Consider the following 27,429-nt stretch of genomic DNA (forward strand, 5'->3'; position numbering starts at 1 on the left):
ACCCATGCAGTTGGTTTCTGCCCCCCAATTTCCTGAATTGTTCTAAACAAGTTTATTATATTATATTATATTATATTATATTATATTATATTATATTATATTATATTATAACTTCTAATGATGAGCAAAACAATTTATACAAAATTTAATTTGCAGATAAGCTCGGTGTTTTATTGTAAGGAGCTGCCTGGGGTGACTTTCCATTTAGTATCTTTTTTTGTGGAGAAAGAACAGTAATATGCATGATGGCACATTTAAGTGTGTCTTTGTGTGGGAAATATGCAGCACATCATGTTTTTAGAAAATACACTGCTTTTCTACAGTCATGTGAATGAGAGGCATAAATAGAAATGATTGACTGGTGCTCAGGGGCCTTATGTATAAACAGTGAGTATGCACAAACTTGTTGCGTATGCCTGGTTCCATGCTCACATTGTAATATATAAAATCTAATCTTGGTGTAAAGCCACGCACAATCTCACGCCAGCTCAAACCATTGTGTACACAAGTTTTCAGCTCGGTTTTGCAAACTTGCGGCACCCAGCGTCAAAGCAGTGCTACTCTTCCTGTGTGGTTTCCCTTTATTTTTTAAATTCACATCCATGACGTGGCTTTATCAAATACACTGAAATGAACTGCGTATCGTTTTTTAGTTTAAGGCATCTGATCATAATCAACCTGTAACCATATAATGGTGCACGGAATGGACAAACTTTTCCAAATACTATTGCTGCTTTATTGTTGTTACTCTCAGTTCACCACTCAAGAGTATTTTAACCCACTGTATCTGAGTGAGGAATCACAGCTTTACAGCAGCTGACCACAATGCTCTAGTGCAGATTGAGTCAAGAGCTAGAAGAATTATCTGGATACAGCTTCTAGCACACGCTGCCTCAGCCATAAGCACAGTCTATTTGAACTTCTCCCATTCGGCAAATGCTTCAGAGCCTTTCCTGTAGGGACCTCGCTTTTAAAAGGCAGTTTCATTCCAAGAGCTTAAAATGCCCTCAATCAGTATATGAAGTGCTCCTTGTAGAACTGTTTGTACTTATAAGTACAATTACCTCACTGTAAACTTGCATTGCAATTGTAATGCACAACCTGAGCCACTTATGCTTTCATATTGTATATTTTTCATTGTTTTTTATCGTATTATTATTATTATTGTTGTTGTTGTTATTTTACCATTTTATAGGAAAATAAGTTTATGGAGAATTTGATATTGAATCTTATTGTATCATACAATAACAATAAAGGAATTCAATTCAATTCAGTAGAAGAGAGCCCATATTTACAGATGATGATGACTGGCTTCTATGTCGATTTAGATTTCTCGGCATTATCTTCTTGGAGCTCTTGATATCATTTTTAAGATGAAATGCAGTAAAGTATATACAGTATATTACATTATACAGATTTTTAACTTAATTTAAATAAGATATACTGTGGACACAGTGGACAGCAGTACTAATGAAGTGGCACCCAGGGATTGTTCCTGCCTCACGCTGTATTCTTGCTGTGGCTGGTGCAACCCTGGATGGATAGATGGATGGAATAATTCAAAATGAAGATATTTCAATGTTCTTTAAGTTTCAAGAATTGACATTCTAAGCTTACAGATGGCTTGACATTTATTACAGAGCTGATTGTGTGGTGATTGGTTACTTGGAGAAAGAAAAGGAACGACAGGAATTGGGGGTTAGTATGTTTGAAAGAGACAGTACTGCTGCAATAAATTATTTCATTGAAGGTCGCAAACCGCGCAGCAAGCATCTTGTGGGACGCAGCAATCTCAGGATGGGGCGCCAGCTTTTTCGCTACCACTGTACCAACATGCCTCTTTGTTTAATACATGCTTTAATTCCTATCATCATGAAAATGATGTCAAGTATACATCTTAGTATTTAAATTATTCAGAGAGCTGTAATATCATGAATGTAATGTATTTTGTGTCCTGTCGGTATAAGAGAAAGCACATTTTTAAGAAGCACATAATGATTCACATACATAGAGAACATAGAAGAACACATAGAATATGAAACATTTAACGTGCTACTTTAGTTACGATGGAATTTGAGAAACTAGTAAATTAAACGATTTTAAGGTGAAGTTTGTGACATTCTACTTTAATGACAAAATAATCTATGTAATTAAAGTGGAAATTTTGACCTTTATTTCCACTGTGTCTGTTTATTTTCTTTTCTCTGTACCCTAATACGCTTCCATATGACACTCCGACGTTGGGCTACAACTCTCCTTTTCATAGCGACTTTGATTTCTTACCAGTTCTTTTTTATTTTGAGCACTGTGCAACTTTCTGAACTTGAACTATGGAGTTTCTCTACCACTTTATGTCACTCAATCAACTTCCTTTTGGTGTTTATACCGTTGCTAAACCACCAAATAGTATGTTTTTCCTTGCCTCCACTTGGTATTCACTGAAATTCTTCTTTTTTCCCTGTGCTATTGCCATTGTCTTTTCACAGAATGCTGAACTTATGGGCCATTTATATTGATTTGCATATTCAAAGAAGTGTAATTCTGGGAGGAGTTTGGGGAGTGGCGGCAGGCACGTGCACTAATGTTATTCTTCATGCTGACCGGGATTTATATAGCGGAAGAACGTGGAAGTTGGCGTACACATAGATTTATGCATCTGGATTGCTTTGTGCACACTCACATTTCTGTTTTTGTCCGTACACCATGTTTTAGTGTGAATTCTACGCACAGCATTATACATGAGGCCCCAAGTGATTACCTGTATTACACAGCTTAGGAAAAGAACACAGGTAAACATAGAAGCGTGAAGGAGGCTTTTTTCCACCAAATAATAAAAGAAAACTTTAAAACCTCCTAAGCCTTTTAGTAAATTTCATATTTTGCAATTGCAAAATCACCTGCAAAGCAGATTTTAATGTCAGTTTCATGAAGCTGTGTGCAAATCAAAACCTGTCTCTTTCACTCATCACTAATGACTATCAACTCTTCCAAATTTTTCTTCCCTAATCCCAGCATGGCCCAGAAAGACATTGCTTCCTGACAACCTTGAAATTAATTAAATGAGTTTTATAATCTGATCTAATCCAATCTAATCTAACATAATGCAAATGACCTGCCTAATGAAAATGATTTTTTGGCCAGTTCATGGGCACACAAGCTCTTTTTATACGTATCAGGTGCAAGCGCTGAAGCACAATGAAGACTGAAACATCCTTTTGTGGGGCATATTCATGGACCCACAGTGGCATGAGGAAGAAAATCTGTGGTACCTACAAGAAAAACCTACAGGGAGATCTTTCAAAGTTCATATAAACAATGACTAGATTGTCAACTAATCTCCTGGAAGTGTGCAGCAGCAGCACTAATCATCATGACCCCGATATGAATTAAAAAAGTTTAATATTGTGTGTCATTGGAGCCTATGCCAGCAGTGGACACAAGGCAGGAACCACCACAGTCCAATGCTGGCCATAAGACCTAAAGTCCTGAAATGAAATGCTGCAAAAGGTTAGATATAAGCTACAGTAAAGTATCCACCAGTTGTTTACAAATGTAACAACCTACTAGTTGATTATGAATTCTGAACACTGTCACGCATGTGCATCAGTGGGTCACCTTCCAAGCTCATCCGAGGTAAGCAGTACCACTCCAGGACACAAGGGGGCACTGTCATTAATTGTATTGTCTCCTTCTCCATCCACAGCTCAGAAAAACCACACAATGAGGACAATTGACTTCACTCTTTCCAGCCAGGGGGTTTCCAAAACCGAGAAACTTCTTAGGTGGGATCTCATTTTGGAACTGTGCCACCTGGGAGACAGAGCCAAAAACAGACCTTTCAGCTGAGCTTACTTGAATCCCTTTGCGAGGCACTGCAGTCTACAGCCTTGTGTTTTATTTAATGTGCCTTTTTATTTTGAAGTTTATTGCACTTTTATTAAAAGGGTTGATAAGGTTGGCATCCCAACATTTATTATTTATACTCAGCTCATCCCTGATTTAACCACAACACGTGTATATCATGTGCATGGGAATTATCAATAGATGGGCACACGGGACAATGCTTTAATTACAATAAATTTCCAGATCAATGGTAAAGTGCCCACCAGGTTGCCGCTTCTTAACATTTTTGAAATTCCAGAACAAATCAGGTCATTATATTTTGGTTCAGACCAAGATCATAATTCTAGCCACATTACTTCTCAAGTAATCACATTAGAGATGGACAGACATTAGCATGTTAGATAGATAGATAGATAGATAGATAGATAGATAGATAGATAGATAGATAGATAGATAGATAGATAGATAGATAGATAGATAGATAGATAGATAGATAGATAGATAGAATCATATGAAAAAGTTTGGGAACCCCTCTTAATTCTTTGGATATTTGTTTCTCATTGGCTGAGCTTTCAAAGTAGCAACTTCTGTTTAATATATGACATGCCTTATGGAAACAGTAGGATTTCAGCAGTGACATTAAGTTTATTGGATTAACAGATAATATGGAATATGCATCATAATAAAATTAGACAGGTACATAAATCTGGGCACCCCAACAGAGATATTACATCGATACTCAGTTGAGCCGCCTTTTGCAAATATATCAGCCTCTAGACGCCTCCTATAGCCTTTGATGAGTGTCTGGATTCTGCGTAACTTCAACTTTGTGACTGATGCTTGAACATTATCCTGAAGAATTTATTGATATTGGGTTGAATTCATCCGACTCTCGACTTTAGCAAGGGCCCCAGTCCCTGAACTAGCCACACAGCCCCACAGCATGATGGATCCTCCATCAAATCTGACAGTAGCTAGCAGGTGTTTTTGTTGGAATGCGATGTTCTTCTGCTACGCAAAGCACTTTTTGTTATGACCAAATAACTCAGTTTTTGTCTCATCAGTCCAAAGCACTTTGTTCCAAAATGAATCTGGTTTGTCTAAATGAGCATTTGCATACAACAAGCGACTCTGTTTGTGGCGTGAGTACAGAAAGGCCTTCTTTCTCATCACCCTGCCATACAGATGTTCTTTGTGCAAATTGCGCTGAATTGTAGAACGATGTACAGATATACCATCTGCAGCAAGATGTTCTTGAAGGTCTTTGGAGGTGATCTGTGGGTTGTCTGTAACCATTCTCACAATCCTATGCATATGCCGCTCCTGTATTTTTCTTGGTCTGCCAGACCTGCTGGGTTTAACAGCAACTGTGCCTGTGGCCTTCCATTTCCTGATTACATTCCTTACAGTTGAAACTGACAGTTTAAACCTCTGAGATAGCTTTTTGTAGCCTTCCCCTAAACCATGATACTGAACAATCTTTGTTTTCAGATCTTTTGAGAGTTGCTTTGAGGATTCTATGCTGTTGCTCTTCAGAGGAGAGTCACAGGGAAGCACAACTTGCAATTGACCACCTTAAATACCTTTACTCATGATTGGACACACCTGTGTATGAAGTTCAAGGCTTAATGAGCTAATCCAACTAATTTGGTGTTGCGAGTAATCAGCTCTGAGCAGTGACAGGCATTCAAATCAGCAAAATTACAAGGGGACCCACATTCTTACACAGCCAGTTTTTCACATTTGATTTAATTTCATATAACTAAATACTGCTTCATTAAAAATCTTTCTTCGGCAAACACCCCGGTACTCAGATGTTCCTAGGAAATGAAAGACATACCACTGTTATCTTTTTGTTGAAAGTCAAGTAAATTATTAATAAGGCTGAGAGGGGTTTCCAAACTTTTTCATATGACTGTAGATAGATAGATAGATCTGTGGTGGGCTGGCGCCCTGCCCAGGGTTTGTTTCCTGCCTTGTGCACTGTGTTGGCTTTGATTGGCTCCAGCAGACCCCCATGACCCTTTAGTTAGGATACAGCAGGTTGGATAGATAGATAGATAGATAGATAGATAGATAGATAGATAGATAGATAGATAGATAGATAGATAGATAGATAGATAGATAGATAGATAGATAGATAGATATGCGTAGGAAGTTCAATAGAATTGTATCATTCTGCACTGTATATTCAGCTCTTTCTTTTCAAGTTCCTAAAATCCCTATCACCTATGGATGCTTTATGTGTTACACAGTGGCTATACTGTATATGCTCCTTTAAAATGTTATTTTACATTATGTTCTGCTATGTGAATTCATGTTACACTTGTTATGTACATGTTATACATAGGAATGAGTATCTTACGTTTGAATTCCTTACTTTCCATGATCCTTCGTAAACAAATTTTAACATGTCTTTGTGATCTTTTGGATATTTGTGTGAACTTCTTGTTCTCAACAGACTTACTGTTTCTTCCACATTTCCATCCAATCATCAGTTGTTCATATCCACACTTTCCAATGCAGAATCACAAGGCAGGGATTTACTTAACATTCATATCCTTGAGTATACAGAGAAATCCTGAACATAACCTTGCAGTCAGAGAATAAGGCAGGGCAACAGAGGCTGTGACCATGCTGGATGTCAGTCTTTGGTCCTTTTTTCCATATTTTTAACCTGTTGTTTTCAGCTGGTACTGTCAGACCAAGTAAAGAACGTTACACTATTACATTTCAGGGTTATTGTTTCAGCTAGATTGGGTCACTTATATAACATGGTCAATGCCCAGCAAAACTTAACCAAGAGCTATTTTAAAACTGGATTGAAATAATGAGAAGTTAGTGGAATAAGTCTGAACTAGGGCCATTCAGGTAAGGAAAAGAAAATAACTAATAAAGCAAAAACCAAGGCCAAAGCTGTCAAAAAGAACAGAAGAGAAATAAATCAAACCATAGCAGGCACAATAAATTAAACGAGAAAACTAGGAAACAAGATCTGATGCCACTGAGTCATTGATGCATATGAGTCATAATGGAAGGGTACAAGTGCTGCTCTCTTACATTTCCTTACCTGCTCTTTCACTGAGAATCTGATGGCCATATTTTTAAATGTTGATCCTGATAGAGGTGAGGTGTACTGCCAGGGACTGCTTTCTTCAGCAAACTTTATTGTTTGATAAAAAAACTTCAGAGAGCCTGCTCTTCAGTCCTGGCTCCATTTAGGAGATTACATTTCTTTCCTGGGTTTGTCTTGTTTGTTTGTTTGTTTTCCCATTTTTTAAGGCCTCCCTTGATGCTGGTGAGGAATTGCTTGTGGTGATGTTCCCACTTTCTCTTGAGTTGAAATCCCTGAGACAGCAGAGGTGGGATGTGAGCTGACAAACTGCTGAAATCAGAGCGACTAATTTTGCCAATTTATTAAAAACGATGTCCATCAGTCAGCAGCTGATTTGGCCACTTACCCTGTTGATTTGGCCACTTACCCTGGTTATTTGGTCACTTACCCTCTTATGCTTCCTACTCATGCAGTTGCTCTCTCTCTCAGACAGACTCGCTTTCAGACTGCACACACTACCTTCACACTTTCATTTGATTTTTCCCTATTTCCTTAGCAGTTTCCTCTTTTTTTGCTTTGGTTTTTGTTTGTAGTTTTAATGTGGTCTTTTACCCTAAATTGTGTTCATTGTCTTCATGATGAAGGGTTTATTGGCAATTAGGAGTCTCAGGTAACTGTGGTAATTTTTGTTGCAGTTACCTGAGAGTCCTCCATAAGACTCCTACAGCATTAGCAAGCATAGTATCTGTGTTCTTCATCCCTGCCATGATTCTCTGGGTTATTCTGAATTAATTCCACATATTCTATGTATTGTCTGTTTATTTTTGTTATTAATTTTTGTTTTACATGTCATTCTTTTCTATTTTTGTGATCACTGCCCCTCTATTGTTCTTTTGCCGATTGTTGGTACAGTGGCTTCCATGCACGTCACTATCATCTGAATGGTGTCAGATATCATGACACTGCTGGTATAAAACATGGTGGTGTGGGTCAGTCAATGTCATAAATATTTGAACAAATTCTCTAACAATACCTCATGATTCTATGCTTTGGGGTTTATTCTATTTTTCATCCTATAGTTTGAATCATCATTTTTCTTATTTAGATTTTTCCCCTCATTTTTGTTGAGACAGCACCATCATTTTGATCTCTTTATTATCTATTTGTCCATCTTCCGACTACTCTTTATGGATTTCCATCAGATCATCTCCTGGCCCTTTTTAGCAGTCTGTTTCAGGATTAATCTGTCAGTTTTCTGTTATCCTGCCCCTTTTTTATTCACTTTTCTGTGGTTTAAAGATATTTTAGTTTAGTTATACTTTTGTCTTTAGTAAACTACTTTTCCTTTTTATTTGTTCTTCAGTTCTGTGCTTTGGATTCTTTAGATCTATTATGTTCTGCTTTTGAGTCTCATTCTTTGGTTATTTGCTTTATCCTTCTTTTGTTTCTGTCTTCGTGGCCATCTGACCTTATCATCATACTCATCTTTTGAGGCTTAGAATATGATATTATATATTAGTCTACTCTAGTTTTCTACTAATTATATATCTATGTTATGTAAGCCTGTATTAATTTATTTTTTTGTTACTTTTTTCTTGTTTTTCTTTTCTTGTAACTATTTCCTTGTGCATTAAAATGTGCTACAGAAATAAATGTTATTTCATTATGGCGTAGTTGTTATGGCAAGTTTATTGTTTTTTTATTGAATGGTTTGGTAACACTTTAGTTTAGGTACTGCAAAAATGCATCTGTTACTCATGTACTCTTATGTAACAAGACCTTAACAAAGGCTTCTTGTGGTCTTCATAACACTCTTTTTTATTCATCTCTGTGTAGTGACATATTGACATGATCATAAAATGACTTGTTAATATGAAGGAGTCACAGGTCATACACTAAATAGGTAACATCAAGAGAAATGTGTCTCAGTTAAGCCCCCTCAGACCACTTGAATGTAAAATTTTATTAGTAGTCACATTGCAGAGATGAATACACTTTATTGATGCAAATATGAGTTATGAAGACCCAAAGAAGCCTTTCTTAAGGTCTTGTTACATAATAATGAATGAGTAAAAGATGCATTTTTGCAGTATCTCTAGTAAAAGGTTACCAATGTTTTTGTTATTTTGTAATCATTATTTGCCTTTTTATGTTATTGATTATGTTCGTGGTACTGTTTTATCTTTTCTTGATTTATTTAACTTCCTGTGTTTTTATTATGCTTTTTTAAATTATTTCATTTGTAACTATTGAGTTTCCATGTATTTCAGCCTATCCTCCTATGTTTCTTGTACTTTGTGGGTGGAACCCAAAGAGGCGGGGCCATCTTGATTTCACAATTAAGCACCACCCCCAACTTTTATATTTTGAAACAGAAGGCAGAACCTTTATTGGTCCATGAAGTCCCTTAGTTCTTTGGGGACTCCTTTGCTCTGGGTTGCCTTTCTAAGCAAACCATTTTGCCTTATTTCTACCCTTTTTGCCATTTTTGTGCTTTAAATAAATACCATACTAGCCACAGGTTTTTCAGTTCCCCCCCCTAAAGGGTATTTTTATTATATTTTGGAAGTATAAATTGAACTTTAAAATCCAGAGATGCTTTTAGGTCTTAGTAGACCAATGAAGTTCGGGGGTCAAACTGCTAGAGTAGACCTTGTTTGTGAATGGTTTTGGAGGCCTTCACCCACTTCACCATAGCTGTGCACTCAAATCATAAAAGTAGTAGTTTGGCATTAGTAGTAAATTACAGATGAGTTTCATTCCTGGAGATGTTCATAGCTCAATTTTATATTCAAGTCAGAATCAGCACTGAAACATGTCTTTCTATTATAAAAGAAAATCTTGAGATGAGATTTTTTCAATTCCCACAAGACGAGACTTTTGCAAAGAGATTTTGTCAAGTCCTGCCCTCCTCTCAACCATTTTCAACTACTCCCACAGTCCTCTCACCCCTCGTTCGTGTGAATGCTTTTCTCAGACACAGTTCCTGTGCTCTCAGCTCTTATAAATTTTTACATTTTCCTCACTTTAAGTTCCCAATAAAAGAAGACTTATTATGTTGAAATCTTATTCATCCCGAAGGGTTATCAACAAAAGAAATGTGTACACGGGCAATCCTAGCACCGAGAAACAATGAAGCCAAATGAACTAACATGAAAATTGTTGATCGGTTACACAGCAATGACATGTAAAATTTTAACAGGCGACAAGAAAGGTAATGTAGTACATCTTCTGTGGATAACATTAGACACCAAAGGAGATCTTGATATGCCATTCGTATTAAAATGTTTACAGTTTCCCGTTACAATAGCTTTTGCTATGACAATTAACAAATCACAGGGACATACATTCAAAAAAGTCGGTTTATTTATTAGAAAGAAAGAAACGATATTCACTCATGGGTAGTTATACGTTGCATTGTCACGATGTAAGTCCAAACACAGAGTCAAAATTCAATGCGATATTGATGAAAAGTTAATTCAAAAAATTGTTTTTACTGAAGTTTTACAGTAAAAGTGTAAGTTTAAAAAGTATTTGCATGTTAATTTCAAAGCCAAAAAAAACGAAAATGTATAACGCAACGAATACCTCAAATGCAACCATGAAAACATAATTTTCTTTCAATTTATTACGTTTAACTATTTTTTATTATGGTTAATTGCTCACTGTAATGTAAAATAGTTAGTTCTATTATGCATATGTAACAATTCCCATGAAAATAACAATCTGTTTAAATTGTACATCCGCTTCCCATATGTGAGCGGCAGAACCATAAAGAGGCTAGAGCATCGCGCAGGACCGGGGGTTGGCGAGCGGGGGCAGATACCGCTAGTCTGTTAAAGAAAAGTCAACATGGGACTGCTTAGCTATTAGCTAAATAAACAGGCTTGATGGACTGAATGGTCTCCTCTCATTTGTCAAATTTCTTATGTTATGTTCCAACCTTATTCTTACATGTCCTGTAGTTCCCAACACTGATACAGAAGCTCATGGAGTTGAACAAGACATAAAGATGGCATAAAAAGCTACCACTAAGTGATTATTGTGAATACATGCTGTCTTTGTTTAGGAATCCATGAGAGTGTCGCCTACCTCTCCCAGTATTCACTGAGACTACAGAGCATGGATTCGTACTTAGGGCACTGGGAATTGCAAGCCATGTACCACTAAAGAGCCAGCTACCAGTCCAGCTGCATGTCTGAGCTTATTTCAGTGGCTACGCACTCTGCCAGTTATATTTGAGGAATTTAGTTACATTACATAAAATGTAAAAAATATGCGATATAGTTATGTATTATAAAATGTAATGCATTATAAACAGTGTGTTACTTTTTCTTCTTTTGTATGAAAAAATGCACATTTCACAGGCCAGAATTTGTTATTATATCCTAAGCCTATATGTGAACCTTCATGTGCTGAGAAGTAAATAACATCCATTCCTTCTTTTCTATCCCCACTTGGAGCCCTTGAAAATTTGTGGTATGAACATTTGCAGTTGTTTCTGCACATCACACTTTTTCGACATATTTATGGCAAATAACTGGATAAACTAACACTTAATTTATACAGTATGTTTCTGATTCCGGATGGCATGATGAACACTCTTGTCTGCTTGGCTGTACCGTCCACCACATTTGCTTCTTGCCTTTCACGCAGTGCTGCTGCAATAATCACTGAGTCCTTGTGACCAGACACTGGATCGATTATACTTACCCCTTGGCACACACAGGATTAAATGTATGCCTATGATTACTTTTGTTCAGTTCTTTTCATTTGATTGCACATTACGCACGTGTTTAACCTATTCCTTGTTATCTGTCACCAGACGCCTGGAGCACACGCATGTGTGATAACACCAACCTAAGCAGGCAACGTCTTTGTGAAAAAAATACAAAACTTCTGTGAAATAAGCTTCCATAGTAACTCAGTAACACATATACTTTTCTTTTAAGTAGAGCAGGTATTTTTTAAATTAGTAGAATAAAAATTGCATTAAGTTACTAATTACTTTGAAAAGTAATCTGACTACATAATGTGTTACCTTTAACGTGTTACCCCCAACCATGGTGCTATGCCTCAGCTTTAAAGGTGGCCTGCTACACATTCATCTGCATTAGAACTAGTCTGCTTTCTTTGTAAATAGAAAATAGAAGTCACTAATTAAATATTAAGTGAAATTCAGTTGAAAATTAGCCTTTTTCGGTTTCATGTGATCATTTGTACATGTGAAGTTGCAGTAACCTGGGACTTAGCTGTATATTCTTGTTAAGCTGTTTGACGTATTTAAAGAATTGAATTCTTGATTTATGTCTTATTGGTGACTTTGAATCTGTATTGTTGTCCACAGATAATAATAATAATAATAATAATAATAATAATAATACATTTTATTTATATAGCGCCTTTCCCATGCTCAAGGCACTTACAGAATAAATAAAGAACGGCAGAATATACAGTATATAGCATTGTACAAACCAGATAAATAAACAAAGAAGATTAAGACAGTAAATTCTGAAAAAAAAAAAAAACAGACAACATAATTGATGGTCTCGCACACACACACACACACACACATACAGGTTACATTAGCATCTTGACAGAGAAGTAAACTGAGAGAAAGGTAATAAAGTCAAGTAGAGCTAAAAGCCTTCCTGAACAGATGAGTTTTGAGTTGTTTTTTAAAAGAATTCATGGAGTCAGCTGACCTGATTAATTTTGGTAGGTCATTCCAGAGTCTGGGCGCTATACAGCTGAAGGCCCTGTCACCCATGGAGTGTAGATTAGTGAGGGGCACAACAAGATTACCAGAATCAGAGGACCTTAGTGGGTGGGCAGGCACATAGTGATGGAGAAGGTCACTGATGTAGTTTGGTGCGAGGTTATTTAAAGCTTTGTAGGTTATTAGTAGGATTTTATATTCGATTCTGTAAGACACAGGGAGCCAGTGAAGACGGAGCAGGATGGGTGTGATGTGCTCGCTGCTGCTGGTTCGAGTAAGGACTCTTGCAGCTGAGTTTTGAATAAGCTGGAGCTGTGATAGAAGATTAGAAGGGGCACCTGCCAGTAGGGAATTACAATAATCGATGCGGGATGTGATAAAAACATGGACAAGTTTCTCAGCATTAGAGAAGGAGAGGAAGGAGCGAACATGGGATATGTTACGGAGGTGAAAGTAAGAAAGCTTCTTAATGTGATTTATGTGGGCGGAATAAGTGAGGGAGGAATCAAAAATGACACCAAGATTTTTTACAGTAGAGGCAGGTCTGATGAGATCACTGCCAAGATGGACTGGGAAGGAGCTCATTTTATTAAGTTGCATTTTAGTCCCAATTTGCAGGAGTTCAGTTTTATTGCAATTTAATTTAAAGAGTTCTGCTCCATCCAGGTTTTAATTTCATTAGGCAGGTTGTGAGCTGAGAAAGCTCTGATGAAGTTCCACTTTTAACATTGAAGTAGAGCTGAGTATCATCTGCATAAAAATGATAACCCAATCCATAACTACGGATAATATGGCCAAGGGGAAGCATATAAATACAGAAAAGCAGAGGACCGAGGACAGAGCCCTGAGGGACTCCTTGTGTGACTGGCGCTGAGCTGGATCTGCTGTTGCCAAGACTAACAAACTCTTGCCTATCAGTCAGATAGGACTTGAACCACTGGAGGGCAGTGCCAGAGATACCCAGCATGTTCTCCATTCTGGACAGTAGGATGTCATGTCTAACAGTGTCAAATGCTGCACTGAGGTCTAACAGAATTAATATGCTGGTTTGTCCAGAGTCTGCTGCCATAAGCAAATCATTGGTTACCCGTAGCAGAGCAGTTTCACAGCAGTGCCGCGCCCTGAAACCATACTGAAAGGGTTCCATCAAATTATTAGAGGTTAGGTAATTGGTGAGTTGGGAAGCTACAACACGCTCAAGAACTTTTGACAGGAAAGGTAAGTGGGAAATAGGCCGGAAATTGTTAAGATTGTCAGCATCAAGGCCAGACTTTTTTAACATTGGGGTTACAGAAGCAATTTTAAAAGTGATCGGCACAGAGCCAGTGTCAAGGGATGAGTTTATTATTGTTGTAACAGTCAGGATTATGGCACGAAGGCAGGATTTAAGTAGTGTGGTGGGGATGGGGTCTAGTACACAAGTAGTCGGCCTCATCTTACAAAGCAGGTTATTAACAAACGCAGATGTGACTGGTGAGAACTTAGAGAAGGAGCTGGATGGAGTGGGAAAACAGGGAGAGATATAAACAGATGATGTATTTATGTTAGTTAAATTATTTAGATCTTTAATTTTGTTACGGAAAAAGTGGAGGAATTCCTCACAGACTTCAGTTTGCTCTAACAGTGTAGATGGAGAAGTGTAGAAAAGGCCAGAAGGAGTTGCATTGTGTCTTTGTGTACCTGGAGACAGCATATGACAGGGTGACAAGAGTGGAGCTGTGGTATTGTATGAGGAAATCAGAAGTGGCAGAGAAGTATGTAAGAATTGTACAGGATAAGTACGAGGGAAGTGTGACAGTGGTGAGGTCTGCGGTAGGAGTGATGGATGCATTCAACATGGAGGTGGGATTACATCAGGGATCAGTTGTGAGCCCTTTCTTATTTGCAATAGTGATGGACAGGTTGACAGACGAGATTAGACAGGAGTCCCCGTGGACTGTGATGTTTGCTGATGACATTGTGATCTGTAGCAAGAGTAGGGAGCAGGTTGAGGAGACCCTGGAGAGGTGGAGATATGCTCTAGAGAGGAGAGGAATGAAGGTCAGTAGGAACAAGACAGAATCCATGTGTGTAAATGAGAGGGAGGTCAGTGGAATGGTGGGGATGTAAGGAGTAGAGTTGGTGAAGGTGGATGAGTTTAAATACTTGGGATCAACAGTACAGAGTAATGGGGATTGTGGAAGAGAGGTGAAAAAGAGAGTGCAGGCAGTGTGGAATGGGTGGAGAAGAGTGTCAGGAGTGATTTGTGATGGACGGGTATCAGCAAGAGTGAAAGGGAAGGTCTACAGGACAGTAGTGAGACCAGCTATGTTATATGGGTTGGAGACGGTGGCACTGACCAGAAAGCAGGAGACAGAGCTGGAGGTGGCAGAGTTAAAGATGTTAAGATTTGCATTGATTGTGACAAGGATGGACAGGATTAGAAATGAGGACATTAGAGGGTCAGCTCAAGTTAGACAAATGGGAGTCAAAGTCAGAGAGGCAAGATTGCATTGGTTTGGACATGTTCAGAGGAGAGATGCTGGGTATATTGGGAGAAGGATGCTAAAGATAGAGCTGCAAGGCCAGAGGAGAAGAGGAAGGCCTAAGAGACATTTTATGGATGTGGTGAGAGAGGACATGCAGGTGATGGGTGTGAAAGAGCAAGATGTAGAGGACAGAAAGATATGGAAGAAGATGATCTGATGTGGCAACACCTAACGGGAGCAGCCAAAAGAAGAAGAAGAAAGTGCCTTTGAATAATTCCTTTTTTATTTATATTCTTCCTTATAATGAGAATTTTGAAGTCTGAATTCATTCTTTAATTTACATAAATTAAAATAAGGATTGAGTTTGAAAAGATATTGTTACTGTTTAGGCCTTTTGTCTTGTAGAAATGAATAATACTTGTTTTATTACCAAGGCTTTTTAAATAACTCATTGACAAGAACACATGTGTGTATCATTCATTTTTATTGTGTACATTATTAATATTTAGATTTCATTTTTTATATTATTTGGTAGGTCATCACATTGCCATTATTCACTTGTACAGCCATTTTGTGCTTTGAGTCACTGTATTTTGTTGCACGTACCAAGTAACCCATGGCATTTGGATGATTTAAAAGATGGTCATCTTCAAATGTATGTGTCCAAAAATTAAATCTAACTGTTTAAAGGAGCAACTTATAAAAAGTTTTGCTTTGAATAGAATACATAAGGTATTTTTTTCCATTAGGTAATGGCCAGTAAACTGGTGATGATGATGCTAGTGAATTACATCATAATTATATACAGTAGTTTTAATCTTAGCTTCATTCTCAGTATTCTTTTTGTTTTGTCCTTCATCACTAATGATTTAATCTTTTTTATGTATAGACCTTTGGCTTGGGCGGCACAGTGGCGCAGTGGTAGTGCTGCTGCCTCGCAGTAAGGAGACCTGGGTTTGCTTCCCAGGTCCTCCCTGCGTGGTTTGCATGTTCTCCCTGTGTCTGCGTGGGTTTTCTCCCACAGTCCAAAGACATGCAGGTTAGGTGCATTGGCGATCCTAAATTGTCCCTGGTGTGTGTGTCTGTGTGCCCTGCCCAGGGATTTGTTCCTGCCTTGTGCCCTGTGCTGGCTGGGATTGGCTCCAGCAGACCCCCGTGACCCTGTGTTAGGATATAGCGGGTTGGGAAATGACTGACTGACATTCGGCTTTGCCTTTTCTTTTTTATCATCCTAAGAAATGAACTGATCTCTGCCTTGTGAGTACTGATTAAAGTGGTAGGGATTGATGCTACCTTCTCGACTCTCATGTCACAAGTGTGAATCCTTCTTTCATTCAGCTTTTTCCTCCTCTTCTATCGTCTTTTCCCTTTGCCCATTTCAGTGTGGCCCCCATTGGTAAGGCCCAACTGTTATTGTTTGCTGAGCTGAAGTTAAAGAAAGTTTTAATGATAAATTGATACTTGAAAAAGTCTTTGCATTCTCAGCATGTCTGTGTGCTCACAGATCCCTGTTCTTCTCTTCACTGGCACAAAGAGCAGCCAGCCGCCTCATGTCATGTGTTCCTCAGAAGACACTTCATATCCTTTATCTGCTTTCCTTTGTTTTTGTCTGTTAATCCTCATATTGTATATCACCATTTATGCAGAATAAAGCAGATAATGTACCGTATTCTTGCAAATGAAACTTAGGCTGGATAAGTGGCTTGCTCAGGGACTCCTGAAAACATTGCCGGGAAGTTTCACCTTGCAAATCCATCTATGCAGACGCTTTGCCACACCGCATGCACACCATGCTAAACACTTAATAAATCTGCTTGGCTGGCAGCTGTAACTTCAGATACTGTAAGGCCCCTTGTCTAATATCTGTCTTACCCTAGTGTGAAAACAATGATCAGCAGCTTGAAAGATGTGGAGGCAACATAAGCAATTTCTGTCTGCTCTCAGAGCTGTCCCAGAGCACCACTGCATGAACCTCTGAATAATTTTAAAAAGCTTCCTTGTGTAACTCATCTCCAGAATATGGACTGTAGTCAAAGCTGAATGACATTTTACATTGCAGGGCTGCTTCTGTGCAGATACCTCAGATATATTTTCTTAGAACTTTAATTTCTGTCTTAGGGGACTTGCCCATTGTGGCTCCTTATTGTTTATGCCCTATTTAAGGGACATTACGACAAAGAAATGATACTGATGCTGCTAATGCAAGTTGGCCTTCCAGTACTAACAGAAGTCAAAGTAGCCTCTCAAGTTCAAAAAATGTGCATAATCAAGCACACACAGTATGGCCTCTGTGGCTCATTATTGAATGAGTGCATACTGAACCACCTTCACAACTGTTCTCTGTTAACAGACACGTAAGCAAATTCCCAAACCTGAACGTTTTCTAAATATAATCACGTAGGTAAATTGGTAAATTAAAAAGTGTAATTCGTATTTAATGAGGTTTTCATTAATTAGTAGCATATTAATTTGCTTACAACCTGAAATTCCCCTTTGGGATCTTTGGTAGCAGATCTGCAAAATAAGCAGATGAGAATGATAGACAGGCCGACACACAAGTGACTAAATGACATAAGCTGAGCGGGAGACAAACTGCAATACAGTAGAGCAAATTCATTGTACAGGCCACTGTTTGTCAACAGAAGTGTAATTAAATACGCAGAGAGTCTGACACTAGACTGCTGGGAGTGAATTGTAAATATTTCAAAATACAGTTTAATTAAGAATGAAACCCCGAGCGTTATTACGAGGCTGCAGGAGACATATGAGGCGCATGTAAAGCAAAGGACCTGCTAGCTGTCCAGCTGTGGGGCAAAATATGTGCAAATCTCAGGATGGTTACGGCCAGTGCAATGACTAATACTACTTCAAGCCAAATACTGTCACTAATTGCAATATGTATGTATTTTTTAAGATTTGTAATCTACCTATTCATGCATTTGATACAAACAAAAAATCATTTATGATGTCACAGCTGAAAACATTAATATGAAATAAAATGATCTCCTGTCTGAATGTACCTAAAATAAATATCTATCTATCTATCTATCTATCTATCTATCTATCTATCTATCTATCTATCTATCTATCTATCTATCTATCTATCTTTACAGTATATATATATATATAACATACTAATGTCTGTCTGTCCATCTGTAATGTGATTAATTGAGAAGTAATGTGGCTAGAATTATGATCTTGGTCAGAATCGAAATCTTATGATCTGATATGTTCTGGAAATTAAAAAAATTTAGAGATCCACAACCTGGTGAGCACTTTACCATTGGGCCAAAATGCTTCTTGTAATTAAAGCATGGTCCCCGTGAGCCCATCTTTTGATAATTCCAAAGGACATGATACAAACATGTTGTCATTGAATCAGAGATGAGCTGAGTACAAATAAAAAATATTGGGGTGCCAACTTGGTCACCCCTTTTAACAATGGTACAATAAACAACAAAATAAACAGGCACACAATGGTCCTAAACAAAACGCAAACTTGTAGGCTGCAGTGCCCTGCAAAGAGATTCAAGTAAGCTCAGCTGAGTGGTCTGTCTTTGGCGTAGAGATCCGTCTCCCAGGTGTCCCAGTTCCAAAATGAGATGTCACTTAAGAAGCTTCTCAGTTTTAGAACCCCCTGGCTGGAAGGAGTGAAGTCAATTGCCCTCATTGTGTGTTGTCTTTGAGCTGTGGATGGAGAAGGAGACAATACAATTAGTGACAGTACCCTTCGTGTCCTGGAGTAGTACTGCTTACCTCGGACGAGCCCAGATGGTGACCAAATCACAGTGTTCAAAATTCATAATCAAGTGTAAGTCATTACATTTTATTTTACTGTATATATAATACCAGTATTGACACACTGCACGATAACGTGCAGTGAATACGCTTGACTTGAGCATTTATAATTTTCATACTCTTTCTCTGTACATTTATCATTCGTTTGCTCAGAGGTTGATGTGTTTGCTGCTTCCTGAGCAGCTCTTCTTTTCTCCACTCTAGTGGCCCGCTTTTTCTCTTCTTTCGTCAGCATCTGTTCACGTTAAAACTGATTAAGTCAGTGTTTGTGTTGCAATTACTTAGTATGTTTTCTTTTAATTTTTCACTTAAGCTGACACTTAAGTCTTCAATCTGCCTCAAGGATGATTTAAGATATAAAGAGGTAGGGGAAGTGACGGCGAAGGTAGTAGGGATGAGAACGGCGCCCGTGCGCATACGCCGAACGGCCGCCCTGCAGTTGATTCTACAATAAAATAAAATCAAAATAAAAAGAGGAATAACCTTGGAGGTCAATCATCACCCAGAAAGCGGACAGTAGAGGTCACATGATATATGTGTACCAAATTTCAGGTCAATAGTTCAAACGGTTTGCGAGCTACAGGTGATTTAAAATCCTAGACAGACAAACAGACAGCCATGGTAGCATATTATATATAAAGATATACAGCAGTCTATATATTTACAGTGTGTATTGTTAACAACAGCAGGAATGTGAGGAATAATGCATAGTTCTGCCCCATCTGGGTTTGGAATGGACCACTGCTTGGATGGAATGCCATGGAGCTGTCCAGGAGTTGATTCCAAATCACACCCAGGACAGGGTAGGACTGATAGAGGAGAGAATCTGGCCAGGGTTTAGTCCACCGGGCCTGTCAGATGCAACAAAAGGCTGTCGCTATACTCCATCCACAGCTGTGGGTGTATGGCCTTTTAACAGGTCAGCTGCACACCTCTGAAGGACTTTACTTTAATCAGAAAGTTCTTCCTGCTAGCTGGTTTAGTGCCACAGAACTCTTCATTAGTTTCTCTTTAAAAGGAATTCAAACTCCTCAGCCAGGTGAGCTTGGAGTTTAGAGAGAAGAGCAGACAAAAGGCTCACCTGTCTAGGAGAGGGAAGGAATGACTAGAGATCTGGAGTGAGGCAAAGATGAAGGAAATTGTTTTTTTTTTTTTACTTAGACTGAAAAAGGGTAATATATTTATATATGTAACTTAGGTGTTTTCCATCCATTATGAGCAGCTTCTGTTAATAAACTAGTATGTTGTTTGAATTTTCATACAAATTTTCATTCATGATTTGGGAGTCACTCAGGAGCATGTATATAACAAAGCTGCAGGTCTTTCAGATTGCATGGACAAAGTGTTAAAAATATAAAAAAGCTCTCTTTAAAGCTTGCTCAGACTACTATTCTAAAATAATATGTAACAATAACAATTATTCTTGTGTACTTTTTAGAGGAGTGGCTAATTTAAAAATTGGGAATTCATATCTACAGTGCAAAATATCAACAGACATTAGCAATACAGAACTTCTTTATTGAGAAAAGTAAAACTATAAGATCTCAGATCTCAGCATCACAGTGCAAACCGTTTACTAGCTTGGCAAACCCTGACTCGCCTTGCATTCAACATTTTAGAAATTTTAATCCTGTAACAGAACAAGAAATCTTGTCTTTAATTTCTAAAATGAATCCTACTACTTGTTCTTGAGATCTGGTGGCAACAAAACTAGTAAAAAGTGTTCTTGTAGCGCCTATTCTTAGCATTATTGATAGTTCATTATTGTATGGCACAGTATTTAAGTACCATTACTTAAAAAGTCAGACCTAGACTCATATATACTTAATAACTATAGACCCATTTCAAATGTACTCTTTCTCTATAAAATACTTGAAAAGCAGTCATCAGTCAGCTTCAGTCACACCTTATGTATCACAATTTATTTGAGAAATTCCAGTCTGGCTTCTGCACCAGTCATAGTACAGAAACGACACTAACACATGTTGTAAATGACATTCTGATACCCTCTGATGAAGGAAATTCCACTGTAATTGCGGTGTTAGGCTTAAGAGTAATGTTTGACACCATTGACCATTCTGTTTTACTGCACAGGCTGGAAAATGAAGTTGGGTTAACAGGCATTGTCCTTGCCTGGATTAGTTCTTATTTATGAAATTGATTCCAATACATTTCTCCAATATTCTCTTTAATTAGCTGTGTTAGTGAATTAAAGAAGTGGATGGATGATAACTGCTTGTCTTTAAACACAGATAAACCAGAGATGTTAATTATTGGAGGGAATGGTGCTGATCACAACAATATATTGTCACTATTTACCTCAGTGGGAATCACCATTAATTTTACTGAACCAGCCCACAATCTAGGAGTTATCTTTGAATTTTGTACCAGCCAGAGTAGATTTCTTTTAAGAGCACAGGTACTGCATTTTCTCATCAGGTACAGTAATTTACATTACAATTTTATTGTCTTAGGTGACATTATTTTTTCTCATTGTAGGTTGTGTTTAACTGTGTTGAATTTTCAAAACCCTGTTTATTTTCATCTGCACTGTTTTTCCGAGATATGTAATTTTCCAAAGCAGTGTCCAATGCTGCCTGACCCTTAAGGATCAATATTCCTTTCTTTCAACTCCCAAAGGCTTTTTAAAATTCCAAAACATCCTTTATTGTGAGTTTCATGTTGCAAAATCTAATGTGAAATGAAGTTTAGCATTGGTTTTGCAAAACCGGTTACAAATGGAAACTCTGCTATATTGCTCACCACTACCTATTATTACACGATATTATATTTTAAGCAGGTTTATACAATAGATGGATGGATGGATATTATACATAACCAATAGAGAGAGAGATGAACCTCCAAGCAAGGAGAGTGGTGGCCTGCTGTTCCGCGTTAGTCAAACATGCAGATTGGAAATTCATTGTACTGTGCACACGTGACAATAACTGAAATGATCTGATGACACTACATTTTTTATCAAAGCAAAGCCTCACATTAAAAAAAAACAATATTATTGTACACATGCATATCATTACTTAAGTTTGATAAAGATAAGCCACAATGAAATGAAAGTCCTGGCTAGTGGACTGCCTCTCCAGGTTAGACACTGTAGCAGAAAATGAATACTGAGAAGAATGATCCAGAACAGCCATCCCTGTTAAAGGGTAATCTCAGGGACATGGGGGCGGAGAGCCTGTGGTGTCCTGGATAATGGACTATCTGTTGGGCATTCTGCAGTTTGTGAGATTCAAGGTCTGTGCCTCTGATACAGATGTGAGCAACACTGGAGCACCACAAGGTCAGTCCTGACTCTTTATTTTCTCTCTGTACTCCTCAGACTATTAATATAACAGCAGGACATGACACTTCCATAAATTCTCTGATGGTTTTGCACTTATGGGGTGCTTTAATAAGGGGGATAAGACAGAGGAGAGGTGTCAGGTGGAGAAATTTGTTTTTAGGTGCAAAGAGAATTGTCTTCATCTTAACATTAGAAAAAACACAGAACTGGTTATTGACTTTCAACACACCAAAGGCCTCTATGTCCGGTCAGTATTCAGGAAATGCATGTGGAAGTGATCCACTCCTACAAGAACTTGGGGTCCACAGCACTGACAGGCTGTAGTCGGCTCATAACACAGAGGAACTGGATATGAAAGGGCAGAGCATGCTCTTTTTCCTTAGGAGACTGAATTCCTTTAATATGAGAAGTGACATCCTTCATATCCTCTACAACTCTGTGACAGCCAGTGCAATATTCTACGCTGTGGTGTGCTGGGCTGGTAACTTCAATTCAACAGTGGCCAACTGAATCAACAAGATAATTAAAAGGCAGGCTCATTTATAGGATGCACTCTGGGCCCCCTGGAGATCATAGCAAAGGAGAGAATTGAAACAAAACTGAGTGCCATTATGAATAATGCTGCACATCCTCTCTCTGACACACCAAGGACTTTCAGACAACAAATTATTCAGTAGAAGTGTGTGAAGAAACTCTATAGGGGCTCCTTTATACAAACAGCAATATATCTGCTTATTGCCTCACTGGGAGGCACCATACTGTGCATCTATCTATCTATCTATCTATCTATCTATCTATCTATCTATCTATCTATCTATCTATCTATCTATCTATCTATCTATCTATCTATCTATCTATCTATCTATCTATCTATCTATCTATCTATCTATCTATTGAATGAAGCATGATACTTTAGCGCATTCCGAATTACTGTTATTTAGGGTATGATGGACAGAGGACAGCTGAGGACAGCGCTAGTAACATTTATTGGGAAGGAGCCTGAGGTAGTGCGCGAAGTTGAGAGGTTCCGGCTAGATATAGTCGGACTCACCTCGACGCACAGCTTGGACTCTGGAACCAATCTCCTTGAGAGGGGCTGGACTCTCTACCACTCTGGAGTTGCCCCCGGTGAGAGGCGCCGAGCAGGTGTGGGTATACTTATTGCCCCCCAACTTGGAGCCTGTACATTGGGGTTTACCCCGGTGGACGAGAGGGTAGCCTCCCTTCGCCTTCGGGTGGGGGGACGGGTCCTAACTGTTGTTTGTGCGTATGCACCGAACAGCAGTTCGGAGTACTCACCCTTTTTGGAGTCCCTGGAGGGGGTGCTAGAGGGCATACCTTCTGGGGACTCCCTCGTTCTGCTGGGAGACTTCAATGCTCACGTGGGCAATGACAGTGAGACCTGGAAGGGCGTGATTGGAAGGAATGGCCCCCCTGATCTGAACCCGAGCGGTGTTTTGTTATTGGACTTCTGTGCTCGTCACGGATTGTCCATAACGAACACCATGTTCAAGCATAGGGGTGTTCATATGTGCACTTGGCACCAGGACACCCTAGGCCTCAGTTCGATGATCGACTTTGTGGTCATGTCGTCGGACTTGCGGCCACATGTCTTGGACACTCGGGTGAAGAGAGGGGCGGAGCTGTCAACTGATCACCACCTGGTGGTGAGTTGGCTTCGATGGTGGGGGAGGATGCCGGTCAGGCGTGGTAGGCCCAAACGTGTTGTGAGGGTCTGCTGGGAACGTCTGGCAGAGCCCCCTGTCAGAAGTAGCTTCAACTCCCACCTCCGGCAGAACTTCGACCACATCCCGAGGGAGGTGGGGGACATTGAGTCCGAATGGGCCATGTTCCGTGCCTCTATTGTTGAGGCAGCTGACCGGAGCTGTGGCTGTAAGGTGGTCGGTGCCTGTCGTGGCGGCAATCCCCGAACCCGCTGGTGGACACCGGCGGTGAAGGATGCCGTCAAGCTGAAGAAGGAGTCCTACAGGACCCTTTTGTCCTGTGGGACCCCGGAGGCAGCTGATAGGTACCGGCAGGCCAAGCGGAATGCGGCTTTGGTGGTTGCTGAGGCAAAAACTCGGGCGTGGGAGGAGTTTGGGGAGGCCATGGAGAATGACTTTCGGACGGCTTTGAGGAGATTCTGGTCCACCATCCGGCGTCTCAGGAAGGGGAAGCAGTGCAGTGTCAACACTGTATATGGTGGGGATGGTGCGCCGCTGACCTCGACTCGGGATGTTGTGGGTCGGTGGGGGGAATACTTCGAAGACCTCCTCAATCCCATTAACATGCCTTCCAATGAGGAAGCAGAGCCTGGGGACTCAGAGGTGGGCTCCCCCATCTCTGGGACTGAGGTCACCGAGGTGGTCAAAAAACTCCTTGGTGGTAGGGCCCCGGGGGTGGATGAGATACGCCCGGAGTTCCTCAAGGCTCTGGATGTTGTAGGACTGTCTTGGCTGACACGCCTCTGCAACATCGCATGGACATCAGGGACAGTGCCTCTGGATTGGCAGACCGGGGTGGTGGTCCCCCTCTTTAAGAAGGGGGATCGGAGGGTGTGTTCCAACTACAGAGGGATCACACTCCTCAGCCTCCCTGGAAAAGTCTATTCAGGGGTCCTGGAGAGGAGGGTCCGTCGGATAGTCGAGCCTCGGATTCAGGAGGAACAGTGTGGTTTTCGTCGTGGTCGCGGAACAGTGGACCAGCTCTATACCCTTAGCAGGGTCCTGGAGGGTGCATGGGAGTTTGCCCAACCAGTCTACATGTGTTTTGTGGACTTAGAAAAGGCATTCGACCGTGTCCCTCGGGGAATCCTGTGGGGGGTACTCCGAGAGTATGGGGTACCGGCCCCCCTGATAAGGGCTGTTCAGTCCCTGTACGATCGGTGCCAGAGCTTGGTCCGCATTGCCGGCAGTAAGTCGAACCCGTTTCCAGTAAGAGTTGGACTCCGCCAGGGCTGCCCTTTGTCACCGATTCTGTTCATATCTTTTATGGACAGAATTTCTAGGCGCAGCCAGGGTGTTGAGGGGGTCCAGTTTGGTGGGCTCAGGATTGGGTCACTGCTTTTTGCAGATGATGTTGTCCTGTTTGCTTCATCAGGCCGTGATCTTCAGCTCTCTCTGGATCGGTTCGCAGCCGAGTGTGAAGCGGCTGGGATGAGAATCAGCACCTCCAAATCCGAGACCATGGTCCTCAGCCGGAAAAGGGTGGAGTGCCCTCTCAGGGTTGGTAGCGAGATCCTGCCCCAAGTGGAGGAGTTCAAGTATCTCGGGGTCTTGTTCACGAGTGAGGGAAGAATGGAGCGTGAGATCGACAGGCGGATCGGTGCGGCATCCGCAGTAATGCGGGCATTGCATCGGTCTGTCGTGGTGAAAAAGGAGCTGAGCCGCAAGGCGAAGCTCTCAATTTACCAGTCGATCTATGTTCCTACCCTCACCTATGGTCATGAGCTATGGGTAGTGACCGAAAGAACGAGATCGCGAATACAAGCGGCTGAAATGAGTTTCCTCCGCAGGGTGTCTGGGCTTTCCCTTAAAGATAGGGTGAGAAGCTCAGTCATCCGGGAGGGGCTCAGAGTAGAGCCGCTGCTCCTCCGCATCGAGAGGAGTCAGATGAGGTGGCTCGGGCATCTGATCAGGATGCCTCCTGGACGCCTCCCTGGTGAGGTGTTCCGGGCATGTCCAACCGGGAGGAGGCCCCGGGGAAGACCCAGGACACGCTGGAGGGACTATGTCTCTCGACTGGCCTGGGAACGCCTTGGGATTCTCCCGGAAGAGCTAGAAGAAGTGGCCGGGGAGAGGGAAGTCTGGGCATCTCTGCTCAAGCTGCTGCCCCCGCGACCCGACCTCGGATAAGCGGGAGACAATGGATGGATGGATGGATGGATTTGTAACAATTTTAAATCAACACTGAATTATATATACATGTATATATATACTGTATATAGATAGATAGATAGATAGATAGATAGATAGATAGATAGATAGATAGATAGATAGATAGATAGATAGATAGATAGATACTTTATTAATCCCAAGGGGAAATTCACATACTCCAGCAGCACCTTACTGATACAAAAAACAATATTAAAGATTGATAATAATGCAGGTAAAAAACAGACAATATCTTTGTATAATGTTAATGTTTACTCCCCCGGGTGGAATTGAAGAGTCGCATAGTTTGGGGGAGGAACAATGTTCTCAGTCTCTCAGTGGAGCAGGACAGTGACAGCAGTCTGTTGCTGAAGCTGCTCCTTTGTCTGGAGATGACACTGTTTAGTGGATGCAGTGGATTCTCCATGATTGACAGGAGCCTGCTGAGCGCCCGTCGCTCTGCCACAGATGTTAAACTGTCCAGCTCCATGCCAACAATAGAGCCTGCCTTTCTCACCAGTTTGTCCAGGCATGAGGTGTCTTTCTTCTTAATGCTGCCTCCCCAACACACCACCATGTAGAAGAGGGCACTCGCCACAACCGTCTGATAGAACATCTGCAGCATCTTATTGCAGATGTTGAAGGACGCCAGCCTTCTAAGGAAGTATAACCGGCTCTGTCCTTTCTTACACAGAGCATCAGTATTGGCAGTCCAGTCTAATTTATCATCCAGCTGCACTCCCAGGTATTTATAGGTCTGCACCCTCTGCACAGAGTCACCTTTGATGATCACTGGGTCTATGAGGGGTCTGGGCCTCCTAAAATCCACCACCAGCTCCTTGGTTTTGCTGGTGTTCAGGTGTAGGTGGTTTGAGTTGCACCATTTAACAAACTCATTGATTAGGTCCCTATACTCCTCCTCCTGCCCACTCCTGATGCAGCCCACGATAGCAGTGTTATCAGCGAACTTTTGCACGTGGCAGGACTCCGAGTTGTATTGGAAGTCTGATGTATATAGGCTGAACAGGACCGGAGAAAGTACAGTCCCTTGTGGCGCTCCTGTGTTGCTGACCACAATTTCAGACCTGCAGTTCCCAAGACGCACATACATACGCACAATACAGAACTGAATACGTAGAGGTAAGATGGCGGTTCTAAGGGCTGGTGGAGGAAATTATGTCATCTACACCGGAGCCGGAAGTGACGTCATCAGAGGTGCCGGGACCTGGCAGGATTTCCCGGGAATGGTCTGCAAGGAACCGAGAGAAGCAGTCAGCACACTCCGCCACCCCCTGGTCTGATGTAGTATTACACTTACTCAAGCCCTTTAGCTGTCTCCTAATCGCACGTATGTGACTATATATATATAT

The sequence above is a fragment of the Erpetoichthys calabaricus genome, chromosome 2, assembly GCF_900747795.2.
Source record: "Erpetoichthys calabaricus chromosome 2, fErpCal1.3, whole genome shotgun sequence".
Taxonomy (NCBI): Eukaryota; Metazoa; Chordata; class Cladistia; order Polypteriformes; family Polypteridae; genus Erpetoichthys; species Erpetoichthys calabaricus.